This window comes from Panthera onca, chromosome B4 (genome assembly GCF_046562875.1).
Source record: "Panthera onca isolate mPanOnc1 chromosome B4, mPanOnc1 haplotype 2, whole genome shotgun sequence".
NCBI classification, from domain to species: Eukaryota; Metazoa; Chordata; class Mammalia; order Carnivora; family Felidae; genus Panthera; species Panthera onca.
In genome coordinates, this window is record NC_138345.1 from 28,001,856 (window position 1) to 28,023,880 (window position 22,025).

The following is a 22,025-nucleotide window of genomic DNA, read 5'->3' on the forward strand; positions in this document are numbered from 1 at the left end:
CTCTTCAGTTTGGAGCATTTTGTTCCTCGGTCAGGGAGTCCCAATCCATGTGTATAACGTGAATTCAGATCCTACCCCAGAGCATGAAGTAAAAGGTTGGCTTTTAATTTTTTTCTTTTAATGTTTATTCATTCTTGAGAGATAGAGTGTGAGGGGGGAGGGGCAGAGAGACAGAGAGAGAGAGAGACAGACACACAGACAGAATCTAAAGCAGGCTCCAGGCCCCGAGCCGCCAGCACAGAGCCCGACGCAGGGCTCAAACTCATGAATTGTGAGACCATGACCTAAGCCAAAGTCGGACGCCCAACCGACTGAGCCACTCAGGCACCCCAAAGGGTGGCTTTTAATTTTATTCACTGTAGACATTTTCTCCAGCCTGGAGCCCTAGGTCTGGCAGGAACCTTCCCTAATACCCATCTGGGCCATGGGATGGAGTTTTCTTGATCCTGTTTCACAAACCAACAGCTCTTCAAGAGTTCTGGCTTTAGGCTAAAACCTCTCTTCTCACTCCTCTCCTTGATCAGACTCGAGGCCACGCTTCTTATCCATGCATGGGAATGAAAAGTCTAGCCTTTCACCTCCTGGGTCACTGTCGGTTCGGCTGAAGCTGGCCATTCTGATTTTAGTTCACTCGTTGCTTCGGTCATGCGAGAGTTTCCATTTCTTTCTTCTGAATTCAACTTGCATTAAAAAATGACAACGACACAGTTTTGTTTGTTTGTTTTTTCCATTCTATTAACTCTAGGATCACTCTGTGTCTCTAGCAGAAGGGCTGGCTGAGTTAACTCAGTCCAGCGTGTTGCCAGAAGTGAAGCCTCTGGGAGTTGAATTTCATCTCAGGTACCCAGTCGCTGAGTCTTGCTCTGAGCCGGCTAACACCCCGAAACTGCATTGATGCTGCCCATCCACATCGAGCATCACTGCCTCTCACCCTCTGATGCTGAAATTGTCTCACAGATTAGATCTGTATCTCTCTTTGTAACCAAACCATGCCTACTTTTCCCTTCCCCTATGGACCCTTCTGGTGGCCAGCTAACTACCCTCTGGAGTGCCAGCCCCAGAGGATACATGTGAGGAAGGGACTTACTTGGTTGGCCAAAAGTTCTTCATTCCCTCTTCAGACAGACTGTTCGAGCAGCCTGACTAGACAAGAATCTCCCATCATGTGAAATCCTGTAACTTTGCAGGGCTCACAAAATCCTTCTAGGGATCTGAAGAAAACTGTGTATCTTGGGGCACCTGGGTGGTTCGATCAGTTGAGCGTCCAGCTCTTGATCTCGGCTCAGGTCATGATCTCACGGGTTCGTGAGCTCAAGTCTCACCTTTGGGCTCTGTGCTGACAGAGGGGATCCTTCCTTGGGATTCTGTCTTTCCCTCTCTCTGCTCCCTCCCCTCTTGCACACTCTCTCTCTCTCTCAAAATAAATAAATAAGCTTAAAAAAAGGAAAGAAAGAAGAAAGAAAGAAAGAAAGAAAGAAAGAAAGAGAAAGACAGAGAAAGAAAGAAAGAAAGAAAGAAAGAAAGAAAGAAAGAAAAAGAAAGAAAAGAAAGAAAAAAAAATGTTTATCTTGTCCCGAGGGACAAAAGTGCATCCACAGAAACTTCTGTATGAATTTCAGGGAGTCCTTAATCCCCCGATTCATGGTCAGAACTTCTGCTCTGGGGGCTGATTGTTCTTTGGCAAATTGGAAACCCTAGTTTGCTAGTTTTATTCAAATCAACTCTAGTGAAAAACATTGTTAAAACGAGACCCTATGACATAACAACAATCTTTCAATTTGTCACTCCTCTGATGCCATCTTTAAACAAAACACCGGCACTGAGAGTAATGTCAATAATTAGTGACAATCTCCTATAAAATCACTTCCTCAAAGTGCTTTTTATTAAATAACTGAATTGTTACTGGAGCATAATTTCCTCAAACGCTGCTGACTCAAACCTCTGTCATCTGCAGGGCAGAAGCGGCTTCTTGAAATGAGACAGAACTAATGTGTCATGGTAGAAATAAAGCCGGAATCTAGATTTAATTTCCAGGTTTGGGGTCTGGCTTTGCCACTAACCATCAAGTGACTCTGGAGAATTCCCAGTCTTCTCAGCTTCCTTTTCCCTTATCTGTAAAGTGAGCAAGTTGGACTAGATCAGGGGCTGACAAGCTAAAACCCACCAGTCGAATCTTGCCTGTTGCCTGTTTTTGTAAATCAAAAGCTGTGTTAGAACAGACACACTCTTACTTCTGTATCATCTACAGCTGCTTTCATGCCACAGCGGCAGTTGAATAGTCATGACAGAGGCCACATGGCCCACAAAGCCTGAAATAGTTACTATCTGGCCCTTTACAGAAAAGTTTGCCCTTGGCCTAGATGATCTCTCTATTCCTCTCCACCTCAGGATGATCAGTGATTCTTGGAGCTAAAGAGAGTATCACCCAGGGCGATCTAAGGTTACACGTAGAATAAATCGCTTCTATTATTTTGTTGAAGCAGCTCCCTCAACAACTGTTACTTAGGGAAGCCTATTGGTCAAGTGGAACCACTTAAAACAATCAAACTTCACGTGTGCTTCTAACAGTTTCATAATCCAGACATTCAGTGATTCAGAAAGACTTTTCTCCAATGTATGCAAATCAGTGAGACTGTTAAAAATTACTCCCTCTGATAATATCCATTAATAAACACGATGAAGTTGGGGAAATACCCGACAATGATAGCATCTCTAGTCCCTTTTACCCAATTCAAAGCCTGTTTTGAAATGAGTGAGAGCATCAAAAACCAACTGAGAAACGTGCCCCTTCCACAAGTACGGTGCTAACCTGAGCATAAACTTGCCAGGCTGGACATTCAGGAGAGTGATATATTTTTGTGATCTGTGTTGTCCAAACCACCCTTTCCAAACATCACGGACCTGAGAAGTTATGGTGCCACAAGGACATGGCTGGTGTGGCAGCAGACTTCCCAGAGGTGAGGGTTTTCCACCAAGTCAGACTTCCAACAATCTCATTAGATTGGAATGAATCTATATTTTACATTGACTGTTTTATTCCTCTTCACTTAATTCATCCAGGAAAAGATTATTTGAACTAAGTAGCAAGAAATGTTTTTTCTGAAATTAACATATTTGAAAGTGTTAAGCCTCTATATTAAGGGCTGAAAAATGATACTGGAGCCAAAATTCCAGGTCTAGAGAAGCAAGGAAAGTCTCCTACCATTGATGTAACTTAATTTATGCTTTCAATCTACTCCAACCATTAGACTGCGAGTTCTCTTCCTAAAGCATCTTTGCACACAACCACTTTTTTGTTTGGGCGCAGTGAAAATAACATAGTGTGGGCTTTTTTGTAACTGACTTGGAAACGCACTTTCCAAACAGCTTTGAAAAACATCATCTGCCATTTTGTTCCAGTGGTGGCAATTGGAACAAATTGCCCCAAATGACAGGACACTTGTGATGACAAAAACCACGGTGTTTGAATCCCTCTCTACCTTCTCAAAAGCACAGAGGTTTGGTCCCCAACCCAGCTGGTGTGGTTCCTTGGAGTCACAGCTACAGTTGGACATGTAAACACAAGATTCTCCAGAGGTGCCCAGACTGGATTGTGAGAACAGAAAGTCAAATTATTCCTGAGGAGCTTGACAAGCACTGGAGACTTCCCTGCACCTTGGGTATTAGGTGAACCAGGCACAAACTCCCACTTTTGGCAGTCTGGAGAGTTCTTGGTCAGCCCCATGATTGCTGATCTTGCTTGGGAACTTACCTTCTGCTTCTTGCTTGGTACCACAAGACATTTGATCTCACCACATACATTTTTCATTTGTGGTGTTTTTTTATTGTGTTTTTTTTTTTTTTTCTGGAAGATTCCAAGCATCATTTCATGCATCTTACACAGCATTCCTCTGCCTTCCTCCTGGCCCACTACTTTAATTCCTTTTCCCAGGAATCATAGTTCCCTCTCTCTCTCTCTTTTTCTTTTCCAAAAAGATCCTTAACCCTGACAATCTCTTAAACTGATTCCTGTTCTTCCTCATGGGTCATGGCTCCATCTTTGCTCCCCTCCCCACATCCCACCTCACCCTTGTTCTCACTGAAAAAAAAAAATCTCTCTCTTGCTATTTGGGAGCAAAAACAATTGGGGAATTGTCTAGAATGAGAGCTTTTGCTGCTCACAGATTTTTGGGGGGTGAGGCAAGCAGCTAGGCTGTGGGTCACAGAAGTGGAGTGGGATGGACACGTGATTTTGTGATAGCTTAGACTGTTCAGGACTTATTAGCTTTTAGAGTCAATCCAGGCAGGGACAAAAGAACAGAAAATGTGAGCAATCAGCATCAGGGTCCCGTTGCTTTGCCGCTTTTAAATTTCTTTACTTTCTCTAGTAAAGAAATTTTTGCATTGCCTTGTTTGGCGCTGGAACATCGGTCTTGCTCATAGCTCTGCTATGAAGTTCTTAGTTCCAACGTCTATCTCTGTTCAAATCTTGGTTCTATATTTTGCTTTACTGTTTATGTTTTCGTATTCAACTTCCTGGTCTAAACTCCGTCAAGTTCACCTTCTGCCTAATACAGTTGTAATACTTTCTAAATTAAGTGCTGGCAGTTCTCAAAATACAAACACCAAATTTATGAATGTCCCTTACATAAAAAAGCCTGCTCCCTCTTCCTTCTGTGTGGTATCATCCGAACTGTTGAAGGGAATTCTCCCTTCTCTGTGAAGTTCTGGCAGCAGGATGAGAGTTTCTCACATCCAGCTTTTTGAGTGGGGACTGATTTCCCCCAGGCACCATTGCACATGGTGGTCTACCTCCTAGATCAGCCCACAAAAGCCCCTTTAATCCATCATATAGCGGAGGAAGACGGAGAAAGACAACTGCTACAAAATGTGTTTTGCTGATGTGTAACATTTCACTGTCATTAGGGGTTAAATTTTCATAGCCACATGTATTACAATGTTTTTATGGGAAATGTTTGTTCCAGGTTCCCAAAACTGATTTACAAACAAACTCTTGGAAGAAAAATCCGATCTAAATTTAGCGCTCCCTAGATTAGTTTTCAGCACATATTCTTCCTTTTGTTTGCACAAGTCACCTGGGGACAGGTTTACTGAAGCCACCTCTGCAGGCAAACCAAAGCCGTGAGGTTGGCACCTGTCTAGTGTAAGCCACCCAGGTGTACAGGGGCCAAGGGAAAGGAGCCTCTGTAGCCAGAGAAAAGAGTTTTGGTTTCAACTTGGACTGAATTTTCTGGTCTACTATTACATCACTCTGCCTGTGTAGAACAAACACCAGACAGATTTTGTAAGTAAATTCTCCCCTCACACCTTCTCAACTGTTGGATTCATTGTCAATGAGTCTTCCTTAAAAAAAAAAAAAAATGGTATAGGGGCGCCTGGGTGGCTCAGTCTGTTGAGTGTCCAACTTCGGCTCAGGTCATGTTCTCACAGTTCGTGAGTTTACGCCCTGCACTGCACTCGCTGCTGTCAGTGTAGAGCCCGCTTGGGACCCTCTGTCCCTCCTCTCTCTCTCTCTGCCCCTCCCCGGCTCACGCTCTCCCTCTCAAACATGAATAAACATTAAAAACAAAACCCAAATAGTATAAAACCTAAACTTCCAAAATGGTACATCAGAGGGTTGTCCTTCACAATATGATGGACTTAACGCACGCTGGACTTACCCAGAACCCTTTGCTCCGGCACTATTCCTACAGCAGCCGTTTGACCGCATGAGAACATGGGCTTGGGGCCTTCCTTCTGGTGTGTTCACCTGAAGGACGGAGCTGTTTCTTGCGTCTAATTAACCATAACTGAAAAGGCTTCCTTGTGAATGCTGTTCTCGGGACACAAGCCTGGCTTCTGGGCCAGGTGCTCTGGGGTCCTTGCACTCATTGCCAAATCACCACAATAGTCAAGGTATGCCTTAAACAGACACTGTAGCTCTTTTGTTCACAAGGCTTGTAAGTGGCATTTTATTTAAGCAATAATGACTGGTAGAGAGGGCATTTCCTGATACTTAATGACCAACTGCAGGAATCGTGGGCCTGAGGCAATGCATATAATATGCTATTAAACTCTAAAATTTAAAAATGTAAAGAAAAAATAATTACCTTCTTATGCACGTTACCATGGATACTGAGTGTTGTTTATAGTTTTAGTCTTTTCCTAGAGGTTAGAGTCCAGTTGAGCAACCAATAAGAGAGGAGAACTTCAGTCTCAATTTCCACTCACTTTATAATGTTTGACATTACCTAGTTAGCACATGTTTCTTTAAGAAGGTGCACTCCACCCCTGAAATAGGATATGTAACATGTGATATGGATTGCCGTAATAAGTATTCATATTTTATTGAACAGTTTGGCAATCGGTATTTAAAATCAGCTAATGTTGTAGATAATCACGTTCTGTTTCCCTAGAGTGGCAGTAACTTTCAGACCATTCTTCATCCACCCCCAAAGAATGTGCCATTTTTCAGCCTTCAAACTGCATGCACATATTTTATGCATTAGTGCCAGAAACACTTTTTCAGTTGGATCTATTATTACAGCGCATAACTCAGAGATTAACATTTAATCATGAAGGAGAAAATACTCAGAGAAGCACCTAATACTCCATAATTTACATGGTAACTATTTGTTCTATGATTTTTTCCACTCTTAGAATACTTTTCTAACTCTTAGGGAAAGACAGGACTTAATTAAATCAATTTCCCGACTCTGCAGAAATACTGCTGCAAATGAATGCAACTAACTCATCAGTATCTATTCTAGGAATAAAAGAACTCTTAGGAAAATTTAGAGACTTAATTTCATCTACAACTCCAAACCTTCTCCCTCAAATAAGTTTTCCACAGTTATTAGATTTATCTGCTTTTAGTTTTCTTTATTCTATCACAATCGAAGGGTAATATAACAAGCCTTTATCACATACTTAATATGGAAATAACAGTCATTTATATATTTATCCGTTCATTCATTTACTTACTTATCTATGAGGTATTTTTAGTGTACTGACCTTTATCATGAGCCAGATCATAGAAGCATGCGATTGAAAAAGCTAAGCTCCCCGCTCTTTTTTATTTTTTTTAGTTTATTTATTTTGAGAGAGAGGGCACGTGAGAGAGAGTGGGGAAGGTGCAGAGAGAGAGAGAGAGAGAGAGAATCCCAGGCAAGCTCCACGCTGTCAGCACAGAGCCTGATGTGGGGCTTGATCCCACGAACCATGAGATCATGACCTGAGCTGAAACCAACAGTCAGACGATTAGCCGACCGAGCCACACAGGCACCCCTAAGCTCCCCACTCTCGATAAAATCTATCTGTTAAGGAGTCAGGCACGTAACATAAGTCACGGTGCTTGGCCAAGGGTGCCACACTTAGAGGTTTGACAAGAGGTGTTGGAGCACAAAGAGAGGTGAGGGCAACTGTCATGGATATTTAGGATGGCTTCTCAGATGAAGTGACATTTACTTTAGATGTGAACTGTAAAGCTCTATGCACAATTATAAAGTTATTATTATAATTTTATTTCCTTAACTACTCTCCTATAGGAATACAAAGATGGAAAATTCCTAAAGAATCTATAACTCAGCTGGGAGTCGAATATAAAAATTTGATAGTGGGGAGCCTGGGTGGCTCAGTCAGTTAAGAGTCCGACTTTGGCTCAGGTCATGATCCCACAGCTTGTGAGTTCAAGCCCCGCATCGGGCTCTGTGCTGACAGCTCGGAGCCTGGAGCCTGCTTTGGATTCTGTGTCTCCCTCTCTCTCTCTGCCCCTCCCCTGCTCACACTGTCTCTCTCTCTCAAAAAATAAATAAACATTAAAAAGTTTTTTAAAAATTTGATAGTGGTTATAAAGCCCATTTTAACACATTTCTTCTCCAGATTTCTCCCCAAATATCCCTATCTATAAACAGTGCTAGATTTACATAGAGAACTATGTTTTGACAGTAGAGGACCAGGAGTTTCTGGGCAACGGAGGTGGGTACCTTCTGCTGTGCTGACTTCCACACAGAAATGCAATGCACCGGGTGCTGCATTTCCTGCTTTGATAAAAGGATGAGGAAAATCCTGACACTGTTCTTTGGGTGATTTTTATCTACAGACGTCCAAATCATGCTCAGTGCCAGTGTGGTTTATCTGCATTCTTAGAATCAGACTGTACAAGCTAAAAGCTTAAGCTGTGAATAAGAGGGAAATAAAGGAATCAGAAGAGAATTCATTAGGGAAGGCTGCCCTAGACCCCTTGGGTTTGAGCAGGACCTTTCAGGATGTAATGAACATACATTCACAGAGAAAGGCTAGCATGGACGAAAGGGGCCAGACAGCATCCAGCCAGTCCTTGGGGGTTACAGAAAGCAGATTAGTTCCCTGGAACAGAAGGGCTGGCAGCCTGGGGAGTAAAGAGAACTTAGATTAAAAAGATAAGGGCAGGAAGGGGAGCAGATGGTAAATGGTCCCGTCGTTAGCTTAAGGAGTATAGGTGGACTGGTAAATTCCTACTGTCCTCAGGACTCTGCACAGACCTCATCTCTGTTTAAACATCAGTTTCTTCGCTTTCTCCACATCCCCAGCTCTTGCCTGTGAGGCAAGAGGCACTCGTCCTGTCTACTGCGTGCTCAGAGCCTAGCACGGTGCCTGTCGGTGAGTGCTGGCCACGCCTGAGGCAGGACTCGCTTAGCCAGCAAAGACTGAGGGTAGGCCCTGAACCCACACTGTTCTAGCAGTCAAGGAAACGGTGGTGATAAAGAAAGACCGTGTCCCTGATCATGTGGCGCTTACACACAGTAAGCATCATTCTACACACACATTCTACACACAGTAGGATCCATTCTAGATTCTTACTGCCGAGCATACCTGAAGAAACTGAGGAAGATTCTTTTGGATTGAGTATGGGGAGGAGCCTGCAGTTCCAGTCAGAAACTTCATCAGGGGGATGCCACCTTATTGCACGTGTGAACGTATGAGGAGCTAGATCTGGCATGATGAGAGGAAGAAGCCCTGGGGAAAGATGGCCCCTCAGACGACCCACCAGGGCCGAACACGTTGCCAATACTAGAAAATTTACCATTATTTTCAACAGCAGCTTTTTCAGTGGAAAAGTCAGGGGAAAGTGCAAATGTGTTCGAAAGGAAGAGGAAAAGTACTGCTCCAAGTGTTTTGAGATCAAAATGCACATTGATGAGGCAAACAGGAGGGCTAGGCTCAGTATTCTCATAAGCCAGCTCCCCTGGTGCTGGCTAAATCAATTGGGAAGTCCACGGGAGGGAGACGACCTAACCTAATTGAGAAAGCACGCAGACCCAAAAGATGTGAGCTCTGAATCACTCGCCCCAACTGCCCTGCTCCCCTTGTCCCCCCACTGCTCCCGCCCTCAGCAGTCCCCTGGACCCCGTGGGCCCTAGCCTCAAAGCTGGGAAGCATGAGGAGACTTGTGCTTACACTCCTTTTAACCAGGGACTTTTAGAGCTGATGGGATCATCCAGACCATGAAGGGAAGAGCTGGGGATGGCAGGAAGGAGGCAGGAAAGGGGGATACAGGACCCACCGCATGCAATGACCTCACATGATGAATTAGCCTGTATGAGAAGCATGACAGCAAATAGGAAAGCTAGTTCACTTGCCTCCTAAGAATCATACAAAAAGGGGAAAACATTGTCAGCTCTTTACTTAAGTCAAAAGAAGAGGCACATGTGTCCAACTTCCACTGCGTTGTTTATTGGAAAAATCTGCTTGTGAACATGTCCATTCAGGCTCATTATTACATGAGGAGTGTCAGCAAATGATCGTGTGTGTATTTTCTTTTCTTTTCTTTTTTTTCAAAGTTTTTTTTTTTGTTTTTTTTTTTTAGTTTATTTATTTTGAGCATGCACGTGAGCAGGGGAGGGGCAGCGAGAGAGAGGGAGAGAGAATCCTAAGCAGTCTCCACGCTGTCAGTGCAGAACCCGATGTGGGGGCTTGAACTCAAGAATTGTGAGATCACGACCTGAGCCGAAATCAAGAGTCGGACGCTTAACTGACTGAGCCGCCCGGGGGCCCCACATGCATTTTCTTTATACCTGTCCCCTTCCTGACACTCAATACATAGACTGTACAGAAGTTTCCGGGGAAGAGGGTATGTGGGCTTATCCTACTTGGCACAGTTAGAGTTCTAAGTTGGGTAAACTTGTTGAAGAGGCTTTCTGAACTACTTCCTCAGGTCAATAACTCTTGGTCATGAAAACACTCAGAGGAAGCACCTTGCTCTTTTCCCCGAGTTTAGCAAGATGTGACAAGACCTGCACTTAAAGTGGCAAAGAAGATAATAAACTCACTTCGATCACTTGTCCAGGCGTTAAATGAACACGGGCGCAAACAGGCAGGAGCTGGAGACACACTGCAAAACCTCCACAGGGTGTAGAGAGCTGCTATTGGGTGAATCTAAAGTCCTAATTCAGGAAAAGACTCACAGAGTTTCGTAAAAATGAATCATGTTTTTAAGTTTCTACAGTTGCCCCTGGAATGCGTACCTCAGCAGATATCTGAATTATTAAACGTTTGCTTTATCAGTGTGGTTTAGTTGCAAGAGCTGATTAGGCTGAAAAACAAACCATGCGTGCAAAGGAGGCACAGAACCTTAGGAGTCTAGAAATGAATCTATGAATCCACAAGTTCTCCTGAAATTTCTGACCATGTATCAAAACTCTGAGGAATGTCTGCAACTACTTACTTTGTGGAAATGCATTCTCTCTTACAAAATGGCTAAAATCCCAACAGAGAACTGAAATCAGAGTTGGAAATCTGGCCTCTGAAGTGAGATATGCCCAGATTGAGTGTACTTAGGAATTCTCACAAAAAGAGTTCAGTTTGCTACATATATGTGTATTTGATTCAAATCAATTGGCAACCAGCAAAAGAGACTCATAATTATAGTCTGGCATTAATAAAATCAACTAGTTCGTATAACCAAAGTGTTTTCTCACCAGCCTTTGAATACAAATTATTTCATCTGGTAATAACCCAGGTTTTAATGGCTGTTATAGGTCGTGTTCCCAGGAAGCAGTTTATTGAGTGCTCTTGGGATCACCTGGGAAGTGGGAGGGGCAAAGTCAGATTCACAGAGGGAGAAGTTGAGACGTAACGCAGTCTTGGTGAAAGCATCAGCCAACCCACGTGAGGTAGCCTTTGAGAGCTGACCCAAGTTAGGGCAAGAGGTCATTCGGTGAAGGTTGTCCCTGGAAGACAGTGTGACCTTCAGATGACCAGAAAGTCTTCTTTACATGAGGCAAAACCCACAGGCTAACAGGTAAGGACCACCTTCTCAAACAACTCCCCGCAGCTGGAGAATAAGACCTTCATTCCTGAATAGGAATCTGTACAGTGCATCAAAGCACCACTACAGTCCACCTTTTACAGCACTTGGATCTTCTTCTTCGTATAGGTTCCAAGAAAAGCTCCTCTAAGATACCAGTGGGCTTCTGTTCCTAAGGGGACCTTAATGGAGGAAGGTTAGTGGAATAAATTCTAGATTTGGTGCTATAGCTGATTTCAGGGTGCCTACTAATACTCATCTTCTCCCACCTGTTATCCACTAAAGATGTTCCTCACTGTCAAACAGGCATGTCTGCTGATCTTGGGGCCTTACCTAGTGGTGAGACCAATCCCTCATTCCTGAAGGGTCTGAGCTCCTAACCATTATGCCTATCTCAGGCTGTGGTAGATTTTCTTCCAAAGTTGGAGTAGGGAAACCATGAGGTACCTAAGCAGATCACCTAGGTTCTACATTATTCTTCCCTTCCCTGCACATAACAATATCTCCTTATCTCTTCCTTGTGACCAGGTTCAATGATCCCTTCCAAGACAGTGACTTCTCATATTTCCTGTTGGTTCCTTGGTGCAAGAAGCTAGAATTGCCCATGGATCAGCCATACTTAAAGTTCAAAGAGGCAACCACTGTGTCTCCTGTCAGAAGTATCCCCCCTTTAGGAACCAGGATCTCAAAATTCACAGGGCTCCATTTTGTGAGGACAAAAAAGGCAAAATTCTTCAAGTAGGACACTGGGAGTGATGGTCAGAAGGACTGCTTCCACTTCGAATCCTTGCTTCCTGGACTCATGCGTTCTACCCATTGCGAACACAGTGCCATTTAAAGGTCTTTGATTTAAGGTCTACTCTGAATCCTAAAGAATGGTACTCCATCCTAAGAAGTATCACCTTTGAGCTGGCACATCAGTTAAGCTTTCAACAGGTCTGTCTATGCTATGCTGTCACTGGCTGGCAGCTTCTAGATGTATAGCATGAGATAGAACCAGTGGAGTCATGCTAAAAAATGTGTTCTTCGGTCTGATGTGATATTATATCAGATTCCATGACAGTAGATTTAACACTGTTTAAGCCTTGGATAGTGGTACTAGCTGAGGCCCTGAGATCAGGAAAATATAAACCCATATCCAGTATATGTGTCCATTCATGTTCGAATGAATTGCCATTTCTTCCAGGTTGGAAGATGTCCCATGTAGGCAGTCTGCCAGAGTGTCAGGTTGGTCCCCTTAAGGGACGGGGGGCTATATTGGGAGCTCAGCATCACTCCCTGCTACTGGAATGTTAGCCATCTGGCAGCGGCATTAGCTGGAAAAACTTTGGTAATCGGGAGTCCAGGCTAGTGGGCCCAGGCATAGCCTCCACCCCTGCCACCATGGCTCTTCTGTTCATGTGTTTATGGTGCCAATACTAGAAGTGGCTGATGACAGAGGCTGGGTGCCATTAACCGGTCAGTCATTTCATCTTCTTGCAGGCTTAGTGCCTCCCCCTTGGAGTTCCAACATTCAGTACAAAGATTCTCCCACAGTATGCCCTCTCAGGTCCGTCCACATGTCTGCTCCAGACGTCCTGGTTGCCAGTCTGCCCATTTTCTCCTTCTAGGCCCTTGTCCATCTGGTCAAGCTATTTGCTATAGCCCATGAGTCTAACCTCAGGCCACTTGTCTTTCGACACAAAGCAAATGACCAGGGACACCACCTGAAGCTCTCCATCACCACTGTTGTTCAAGACTACCCTTGACTGGGGCTAGAGTGCAGTCACTGTCTTCAGCTTGCACCCACAGACAGAGCTGGTCCACCCATGCAGCAAGCTTAAGCTCCTTCCTCTTCAGTCTACTGATCCTAAAGGATCCTCCATATGGCCATAGGTGTGAACTGATGGGAAGGTGCTGGTCCAGTAACAGTGGGTGACATGAAACCCTCATGTCAGCTTGGCTGTGTGCCCTGGTCCTGCTTGTGCTTAATTCCAGAGGTACCAGTCCGGCCTTACACTGGATTGTTCCTTGGCCTATCCCATGACATGATGTGGTCGTTCTGACAGAGCCCAGTTGTGATGGGCTCATTTGGCCATATGGTCAGGGTGTGTCCCATGGCTAGGAGCTCTGTCTCTACTGGGTCCCCACAGCATGTAAGAACTATTGTGAGAAAGTATAGAATTCCCTGCTGCCAACCGTACAGCCATCCTCCAGAAGCCTGGAGGTCTGCATTGTGATTTTCCCATTGGGGCTTGCCAATAACTCCACGTGGCATTTCTTCCCAGCACTGATGCCTCTAACACCAGAAGCCCGAGTGGGAGGACTGCTTGCACCACAACCCAGACCCAGTGCAGAACTCTTTCCTTTTCTGGTCCTTCCTCAAAGCTGTTAACCTCTGGATGGTATTCTGGTTGGAGCAGTTTTCCCAAGGGTGGAAAATGCTGCTTCCAGAACTCGAATGCACACTTCAGGTTTTACACTTCCATCTTATGGTGGAGAAGCAAGATGGAAAACCTGGTGTCTTACTTCGGATGTGATGTCCTGGCATGCCCCTGACCGCTGCACCCATAAAAGCTGTACCACTATGGCAGGTGCCCAGCAGGATGCAGACGTGAATCCAGAGGCTTATTATTAGTGATAAAACAAATTCAATAAATGGTCTCCAAATGGAGACAATAAAGTTTTTCCACTGCTACTTTCAAAACCCATGATTTTCTTATCATTTTAAAAGCTTTGTCACATGGTAAGGGTATTATATGTGCCTCTGGGCCATTTGAGCCCTAGGATTTTTTTTTTTTTAAGTCCTACTCACGCTAATCTTTGCTTATTTTTACTCCTCAAATCCATAAATAGAGCAAGATAAAATGAACAAATAAAAAACTTAGGATGAAGTTAAAAATACAGATTGGAAAAATTAAACAGAGCCAGGTTAAAGTTAGCCGACGAAAGCACGGGGCCAAAGCTGCCGACCAGCTGCCAGATGCAGACGGCAAACTTCACCCTGGGTCCTGCTGTGCTGAAGTAAAGGCAGCCAGGATTCCTCACTCTCACTAAGTCCCACCGTATCCAAAGGAAGGAGAGAGGTAACCCCTTTAACCATCTCACAAAATAACTGGACAGAGACGCTCACAGTGAGAAGAGGGATGGGGTGGGATGAGAGGGCATGAAGACCAGTGTAAACACTATCACCTCCTTTGGTAAAAAAAAACAAAAAACAAAAAACATAATGTCAAAATGACTTAGCCTGGGTCTCAGACGGCAGATCCTGAGACAAAGGCTTAAGTGAAAATACTTGATTGCAGAGGGTGATCCAGAGAGTTGGAGTAAGGGACATGAAGAATGAAGCAGAAAAGGATGGAAAACCAATGCAAAGACTAGTCACAGCTCCTGGCAAACGGTTGCTGGCTCTGTGTGTCCTGTCTGAGTTGCAGGAAAGACATCTCGGGACGGTCCATCTTGGGGGAAGAAAGGAAAGCATTTATCCATTAGGGCTTCTGCTTCGTAGGTTTGCCCTGAAAACTTATGCCACTGTGTTTCGGGCTTAAGTCAGCACATTGGCCCCGAGTGGCTCAGAGCACCTCCGGGGCCAGTGGCAAATGTCCAGCAGAGGTGTGAGGCTGGTCAAGAGGCATGGCCCTGTCAGGCTGCACCTACAGGAAGCTGCTCAGAGCCTGAATCAACAGCTGGAATAAAGGGCAGGGGGTGCCCACAGGTGAGAAGTGGTACCCAAGAGGTGCACAGGGCACACTTCACATCGAAAACTAGATGTTGCTTTTAAAGCTTCTTTTTAGAGAGAATCTTTTGATGTTTAGCACATTTCTGATCTGTCAGCAGTGACCCCCTGTAAGATTTAAGTGATATCAGCATATTTGGTCCAAGTACCATTCTGGGCATGGAGATTCGATCCATGAATAGAGGCAACCTTTAAGAAGTATGTCCTGGGATGCCTGGGATGGCTCAGTTGGCCGACTCTTGATTTTGGCTCAGGTCATAATCCTGACGTTCATGAGACTGAGTCCTGAATCAGGCTCTGGGCCGACAGTGCGGAGCCTGCTTGGGATTCTCGCTTTCCCTCTCTCTCTGCCCCTCCTCTGCTCACGCTTTTGCTCTCAAAATAAATAAATATGCATTTTAAGAAGTACGTCCTTTGTTACCTGCTTCAAAGTATAAAGCTTTCATGAATGCGTCAAAGATTATATCTGAAAACAGATTCACTCCAAACATCTAGTCTAGCAAACTCTACCCAAGTCAATGTTCTACACAGAAAATAAAGACTTGGAGTAAAACTGTCGATATTATACATACAGGTAAGAAATCATTTCTACGTTTGCTTTCAGAGTACCTTTGAATTTCCAGAAGCAGCTTTCTTTTATGCAGGGAAAGCATGAAAGTGCAATGTTTAACATTATGCGCAATGTTAAAACAGTGTGAATTTTCACACTGTGGTCTAACATACAGGATCTGAAAATTTTTCCTCTCTGAGACGCCAATATCGATTTTTTTCATGGTCAAAGTAAGCTCCAACAAACAAGACAGGAACGCATTCACTCTTTCATTGTAAGCAGATTTCTATTCAAAATAATATGGACTTCTGGATCACAATCCTGTTGCTGAGGAACTTAACACTTGGCTATGAAGTCAGTCCTGGAAAATTGATAGTAGGCAAAACTTTTGAATTTTGATGTACCGCTGCTACACTCCTCTCTGAGAATACAATATAATGAAATCACAACTTAAGTTTACTTAGAGGGAGAGCTCAGCAAATGCTGTTAAAGAACTGCAATCCTTCTGGCTGGAAAAGTAATGATGAACACCCAGAATGCCTCACTTGAGCTAAGAAGGCAGCGAGCAGAGAAAAATTCCTCCCTTAGGCCATAGTCCTCTGTGATCCTGCTCCACTAACAGGAGACTTAATTAGTTAAATTAACCTAGTAAAGGTTAGATATTTAATTTTTAATTTATTAATTATTAGCAGTTAAATAAAATTTATATCCATCATGAAAAGTCTAAATGCATATGAGAGCTTTTAAAACCTTAACAACATTGTAAATTAGGTACCACTATTTCTGGTCACAAATGGAAGTGTCTGAGAGGCAAGAGACTGCCTCAAAATCACACAGCTACGATCTCATAGGGCTGCACTGTAGCTCAGACAGTCCTATGTCACCAATGCCTCTCCATCTCCACCCTTGTTCTCTCGATAAGGTCAAAACACAAGGAACAAATTTGTCCAAGGTGTAACAAAGGAACCAGGCAGAAGGAGACAGCCTTCATGCTGGCAAATCAATCTTGGTTAGCTCTCCCCACAGTAGCTCCTTCTACCTTCCCTGGCCTGGGAGAAGTTGGGGAAAATGGTGCAGCAAAGTTACCATTACCCTTCATCCACATCAGCCAGCTTCTAAACGTTACTAGACGCGCCTTGAAAACCAGCAATCTGGGTCAGTACGCTGTGCAGGAGCTCCTTAAAGGCTCTATGCAACCCTGTCTTCCCCAGACTTGCTTCATGATGGTATCTCTCTTGGGGCGGGGGGCGGGGGGGGGGGGGGCAGCAACCTCACACTGCGGGGATACCACAAAATAATAAATTCTAAAAGGTCATTCTGTTTCCATGTTGTACCCGTGGGACTCAGAGTGGAGGAGGGCCCACAGTTTGGCCTCACCTCCAAAACAGAAAATGCATGAATGCTTTGTCCTTAACTTAAAAAAGCCTGATTACTCATGGGTTCACCAAATACTTAGGGAACGTGGTGGGGGCAGGCACTGTGTTGGATATGTATGTAGACTGTACCCATGAACAGGCCAGTTTCTGCCTCAAGAAGCTCACAGTTGGAAAGAGACGATAAACTTTGTCCAGCTGTGCATGTCTTGAGAAGTGCGACATGCCACAGGATCGCTTAATAGGACAACCTCATGTTGGTTGTCCAGGCACCAAGGAAGTGACATTTCACCTGAGGCCTGAAGAATGGGCAGGAGGTAAGCAGGGTTAGGGGGAAATCCACGCAGAGGGACCTGTGTGGATAAAGGGCCCTTCTCCTAGGAAGCTTCTACTCACCCTTCCAGACTCAACTTAGACCTCCTTCTCTCTCTGGAGGCTCGATCGAGGAGTCCAACCATTGCACTTAACACCCAGAGTCCTGGTTAGCTGTTTCCTTGCACCCGGCCCCCCTCACAGAGCGGCCACATCTGAGGACCCCCGGGTCTTGTTTCTTCATATCCCCAGCCGGTTGCCTGCTATCCCGCAATACAGAGGCACAATAAGACGCTTGTCAAAGAAGGAAATGGAAGAAAAGAGGAAAGTAATTCACTAATAATAACCTAGCTGTATGCACAGGTTCATTCTCCACCAAGTCTCGTTTTTTGTCATACACAAAGAGAAACAGTTATACTCAGGGCTCACAGGTCCACCTCCATTTCACACGTTAATTTAGTCTCCAAACATTTGTGTTAGGACCTGCGGCCACAATAATGCAGAAGATGCAGTGTCTGTGTTCCAGGAGCTTATGATTTAGTGGTGGAAACTCAGAAATGCAGGGCTTTCTTTCTTTCACCCACTGTGAAGCACAAAAGGCAGGACGAGTTCCGATGTCAACTGTCCACGCAGGATCTGGGCCTTGCCCACTGAAGGCTGGCTTTAAAGGTGCCAGCCCAGAGTCCTGCCCACGGAGGGGCTGAGCTGGATTTCTCACTCTAGTTGCAGTAAACTTTCCTGCCCCTTCACGTGTTCCTCCCAGCAAGGCTGAGACGACCCAAACTCCGGCTGCCCGAGGAGAGGGACCGCGGGGCCGCCCGACCCTTCGTCACCGAGCGGGATCGCCGCCCTCCAGGCCGCCCACCTCCAATGCTCCGGGCGGCGCAGCCCGCGCCTCTGCAGACCCGGGACGAAAGCGGGCGTCGGGCGCTCAGGGGGAGCAGCGCGCGCCTATCCGCCGGCCCGCCCCCACCCCCGCACGACGTCACCCGGATCACGTGAGTGACCGCCCCCCGCCCCCCGCGCCCGCCGGCTCAGCTGCTCTGCCCGGGAGCGGGGGGAGTCGGGGACGGGCGGCGCGTCTGCTCGGCCCCTCCCCGACCCCTCCCCCGGAGCCGAGGCGAGGCGTTAAGCAGGGGGCTCCGGTGAAATTGGAACCAGTGTTCTAAATTAAGGGGAGCAGATGTCCCTGTTTTGCTCGGGAGGCCTGGGTGGCCTGCTGTTCAGACAGAAATCGTTGAGGCACTGACCTTCCGGGGCCGCTGTCAATCTCCGCGTGCAGATGGCCAGCCCGAAGCCCTGCCCGCTCCTCTGCATTGGAAATGCGGCAGCAGGGGGATCCGGGCAGCTTGAGAGAAAAGTCTGCGTGGGGAGGCGGGGGAGGAGGCCCGGGGGAGACAGAGGGCAGGAGAAAAAGGCCTGCTCCGCGCACAATGGAGCCCCCGTGGCGGCCCCTCGGAGGACAATGCGGTCCCCCGGGACCCGCGGTTGGCTGCGCCAGGCCGGCCGGCCCGCGCTCCAGCTGCCTCTTCAGAACAAGGCCGTGCAAATGTGCCCACTTGATTCTAAATCCTCTTAGGCGCTATCCATGTGAACGAGGGAAGGGGTGGCCTTAACAATCCTTTACAATCGGAGGCCTGGGAACCCCGGTGCTCGGCAAAATGTCTGCACCACGCATGCAAATGGAGTCCATCGCTTGGAGAGATCGGCAGAAAATCTCTCTGCCCGGTAGTCGGTGAACAAAACCAACCGCCTGCAGTAAACACTCATACATCTGCCCCTTCGATGTCACGCAGGGTCCTGAAAATTTTTCAGGGTGTTTCCCCCAGAAGAGACTTAAATGTTCAGAAAAGCCAGCTAAGCTGCGCAAAGTCATTAGTCACCCAGGTATTTACACTGTTTTTCCTATTTCCTTTCTCTCTTGGCCTCTGTGGTCAGTAGTATAAAATTCCTAGGAACTCCCACCTAAACACCAGCTTCCTGTTTATGCTCTCAGTGGCTTTAATGTTTAGCTGTTAAAAGCAGTTGACCAAAGCTCTATGCAAAGATCAGCAAAGGTTTGCAGGTGAATGGGGGGGGAGGGGGGAAGAAACCCCAAAGGAGTAGGTCAAAGGTCCAGGTTCATTTTTAATCACTCGTGTCAAAATCACAGGAGGAAAAAAAGATAAAATTAAAGTGTAACTTAATGCCTACGATCTTGGTTCATTTCATTTGGCGCCTGTGTCTACAGCATGAACCTATAAAATATGATACGCTAGTCTAAAGGATGAACATTTTCATTTCTAGCCGTCAAAAAAGGCTTTTTTTCAATGTGGCATGAAATTCTTTTGTTTTAGAAGGTTACAGTTCACACATAGGCACAATCTGTGTGCGCCTGTATGTGCCTTACACCTCGCCATGGCTGTTCTTGATGTTGCTGTGCAAAATGCTGCACTTAGGTAGCTATTTGAATTACAGCCTCCCTGACCTGGGAAAGAACCCTAGAGGGCACCTCACCTAGCTCTTGCCTGTGACAGAATTCCATGCACAATTCCCAGGGAGTGATTAGCTATTTTGTGATAGAATCTCTGTAGAACTCCCTTCCTTAGAAGATAGCATCTCTGGGGGGCGCCTGGGTGGCTCAGTCGGTTGGGCGTCTGACTTAGGCTCAGGTCATGATCTCACTGTTCGTGAGTTTGAGCCCGGCATCAGGCTCTGTGCCGACAGCTCGGAGCCTGGAGCCTGCTTCGGATTCTGTGTCTCCCTCTCTGTCTCCCCCCCTCCCCTTCAGCAGTTTCCCCTGTGGGTCTGAGTCTCCTGCACTGTCTGTTTCAAGTTATCTAGTGATGCTCGGGTTAATCTAAGTCCCTGTGAAGCTGAAGATAGGGCTTCAATTCGTGCTGCGATTCGGCTTAGGAGGCAGCATGGGAGGAGTATGGCTCAAAACCCAACAGGGAGAATCGGTCGGAACGTGTCCCAAGTTGTTCCAACAAAAATAAATTTTGGTTTTCCATGTTAGTCTTTTTTGACTGTGTGTCAGTAATGCCAGACTCCGTGATGAAGCCCAGGCACGAAGGAGAAAGCCGTATTGTGTGCCAGCACTGGGCCCTACACGTTCTGCATCTTACCTTCACGAAAACACTCTGAGTATGTACTACCGTCACTCCTCTTTTACAGAATCAGGGCTGAAATAATCTGCCCAAGATCACACAGCTAATAAATAGTAGAGTGAGGTCTCTGACCTGTGACTTGTAGACAAAGCTGCTGCCCTAGGGTCTTGTGGTCAAAACTGAGATCCTGCATGTTTTCTTCAGCATGCTCTTATGACATACAGCTTTAAGTCGAGGCCAGTTTGTATGCATCATCTTTATACAGCTTCAAAAAATTCTGAAATACAAGAACTTTAGGCGGGAAAAAAGTTCTTTCTGGAAGCAAATGAAACAGAAATTCCAAGGTAATGCCCAAAGTCATCCCAAACATGCTTTTATTCCAGCGGTATTACTTAACAGCAAAGTGTTATATTACCCTTGAATTTCCTGCCGTAGGCTAAGAGTAGGCCAAGCCCTTGGCGCTAAATTGTTCCCTGTATTTGGACTATAGCACAACCAATGCCATTGCCCCTTACTCACGCCTGCTCTCCAGTATGTCAGTTAGTCAAGAAAGAGGGAAGAATATGTTTCCCGTGCACACACTGTAATTTTTTTCCAGGGTGGCTCAGCCTGCCAGAACAAAAGTAAAACCACAGAGAGAAGATTTAGATCAGCCTCTTGATCGCCCTGCTGCTATTTTACAGTTTTAGGAGGGGTTGAACATCGAGCACTTGAAACTGTCATCTACACATTCCTTCTCAGAATAAAGCAGCATTAGCATGTACGCTGCCGAATTATTTTCTACCCCAAAATTTTGGAAACTCTTTCTCTCCGGGAAAATACTCTACAGAAGGCACACTGAATTAACGGAGTTATTTCTAAGGAAGGCTCTTACAGTCTGCAGTGAACTGTCATGTGCTGACATCCGGCCAGGTGGACTCTGAGCCTTAGCAGACATGTTGCTTAGGCGTTTAGATGTTTCTAATTTGTTTTTGATTATAAATAGTGCTTGAGACACCTTTTCCTTACTGCCTCATCTGAAGGACCCTCCACAATCACTGTCACATGAATATGTGTCTTTTCTTCATAGTATTTATAGCAATCTAATGCTGTTATTGCTTACATGTTTGTTACTGTTCTACCTTATCTAGATCACACTGTGCATAAGACAAGTACCTTTGTCTGTCTTGTTTATTACCAAGCATATATCTTTTTTGAATAAATACATCTTCGGGGTGCCTGGGTGGCTCCGTCCGTTAGGCATCCGACTTTGGCTCAGGTCATGATCTCGCCATTCATGAGTTCGAGCCCCGCATTGGGCTCTGGGCTGAGAGCCTGGAGCCTGCTTCAGATTTTGTTTTCTTCTCTCTCTACCCCTCCCCCACTCACCATCTGTCTGTCTCTCTCTCTCAAAAATAAGTAAACATTAAAAAATTTTTTTAGGGGCGCCTGGGTGGCTTGATCGGTTAAGCGTCCGACTTCGGCTCAGGTCATGATCTCACGGTCCGTAGTTCAAGCCCCGCATCGGGCTCTGTGCTGACAGCTCAGAGCCTGAAGCCTATTTCAGATTCTGTGTCTCCCTCTCTCTCTGCCCCTCCCCTGTTCATGCTCTGTCTCTCTCTGTCTCAAAAATAAATAAACGTTAAAAAAATGTTTTTAAAAAGTTTTTTTAAATAAATACATTGTGTGTGTGTGTGTGTGTGTGTGTGTGTGTAGTGTAGTTCTTGTACAATTCTTTTCT

At 45.5% G+C, this 22,025-nt stretch overlaps 2 long non-coding RNA genes across 3 annotated transcripts in view; one reads left to right on the forward strand and one right to left on the reverse strand.

Annotated features, from left to right (window-relative positions):
* LOC132694973 (uncharacterized) overlaps positions 1 to 19,977 on the reverse strand; it is a 35,232-nt gene extending 15,255 nt beyond the window's left edge. For both annotated transcript variants that reach the window (XR_009617594.3, XR_009617593.3), the window contains exon 1: positions 18,467 to 19,977. This is a non-coding gene — a long non-coding RNA (uncharacterized LOC132694973). The remainder of the gene's footprint in view (positions 1 to 18,466) is intronic.
* LOC132694972 (uncharacterized) lies at positions 17,782 to 21,780 on the forward strand. Its single transcript, XR_009617592.3, has 3 exons — positions 17,782 to 18,214; positions 20,215 to 20,342; positions 20,904 to 21,780. It is a non-coding gene; the product is annotated as an uncharacterized LOC132694972 (long non-coding RNA).
* The last annotated feature ends 245 nt before the right edge of the window (positions 21,781 to 22,025 follow it).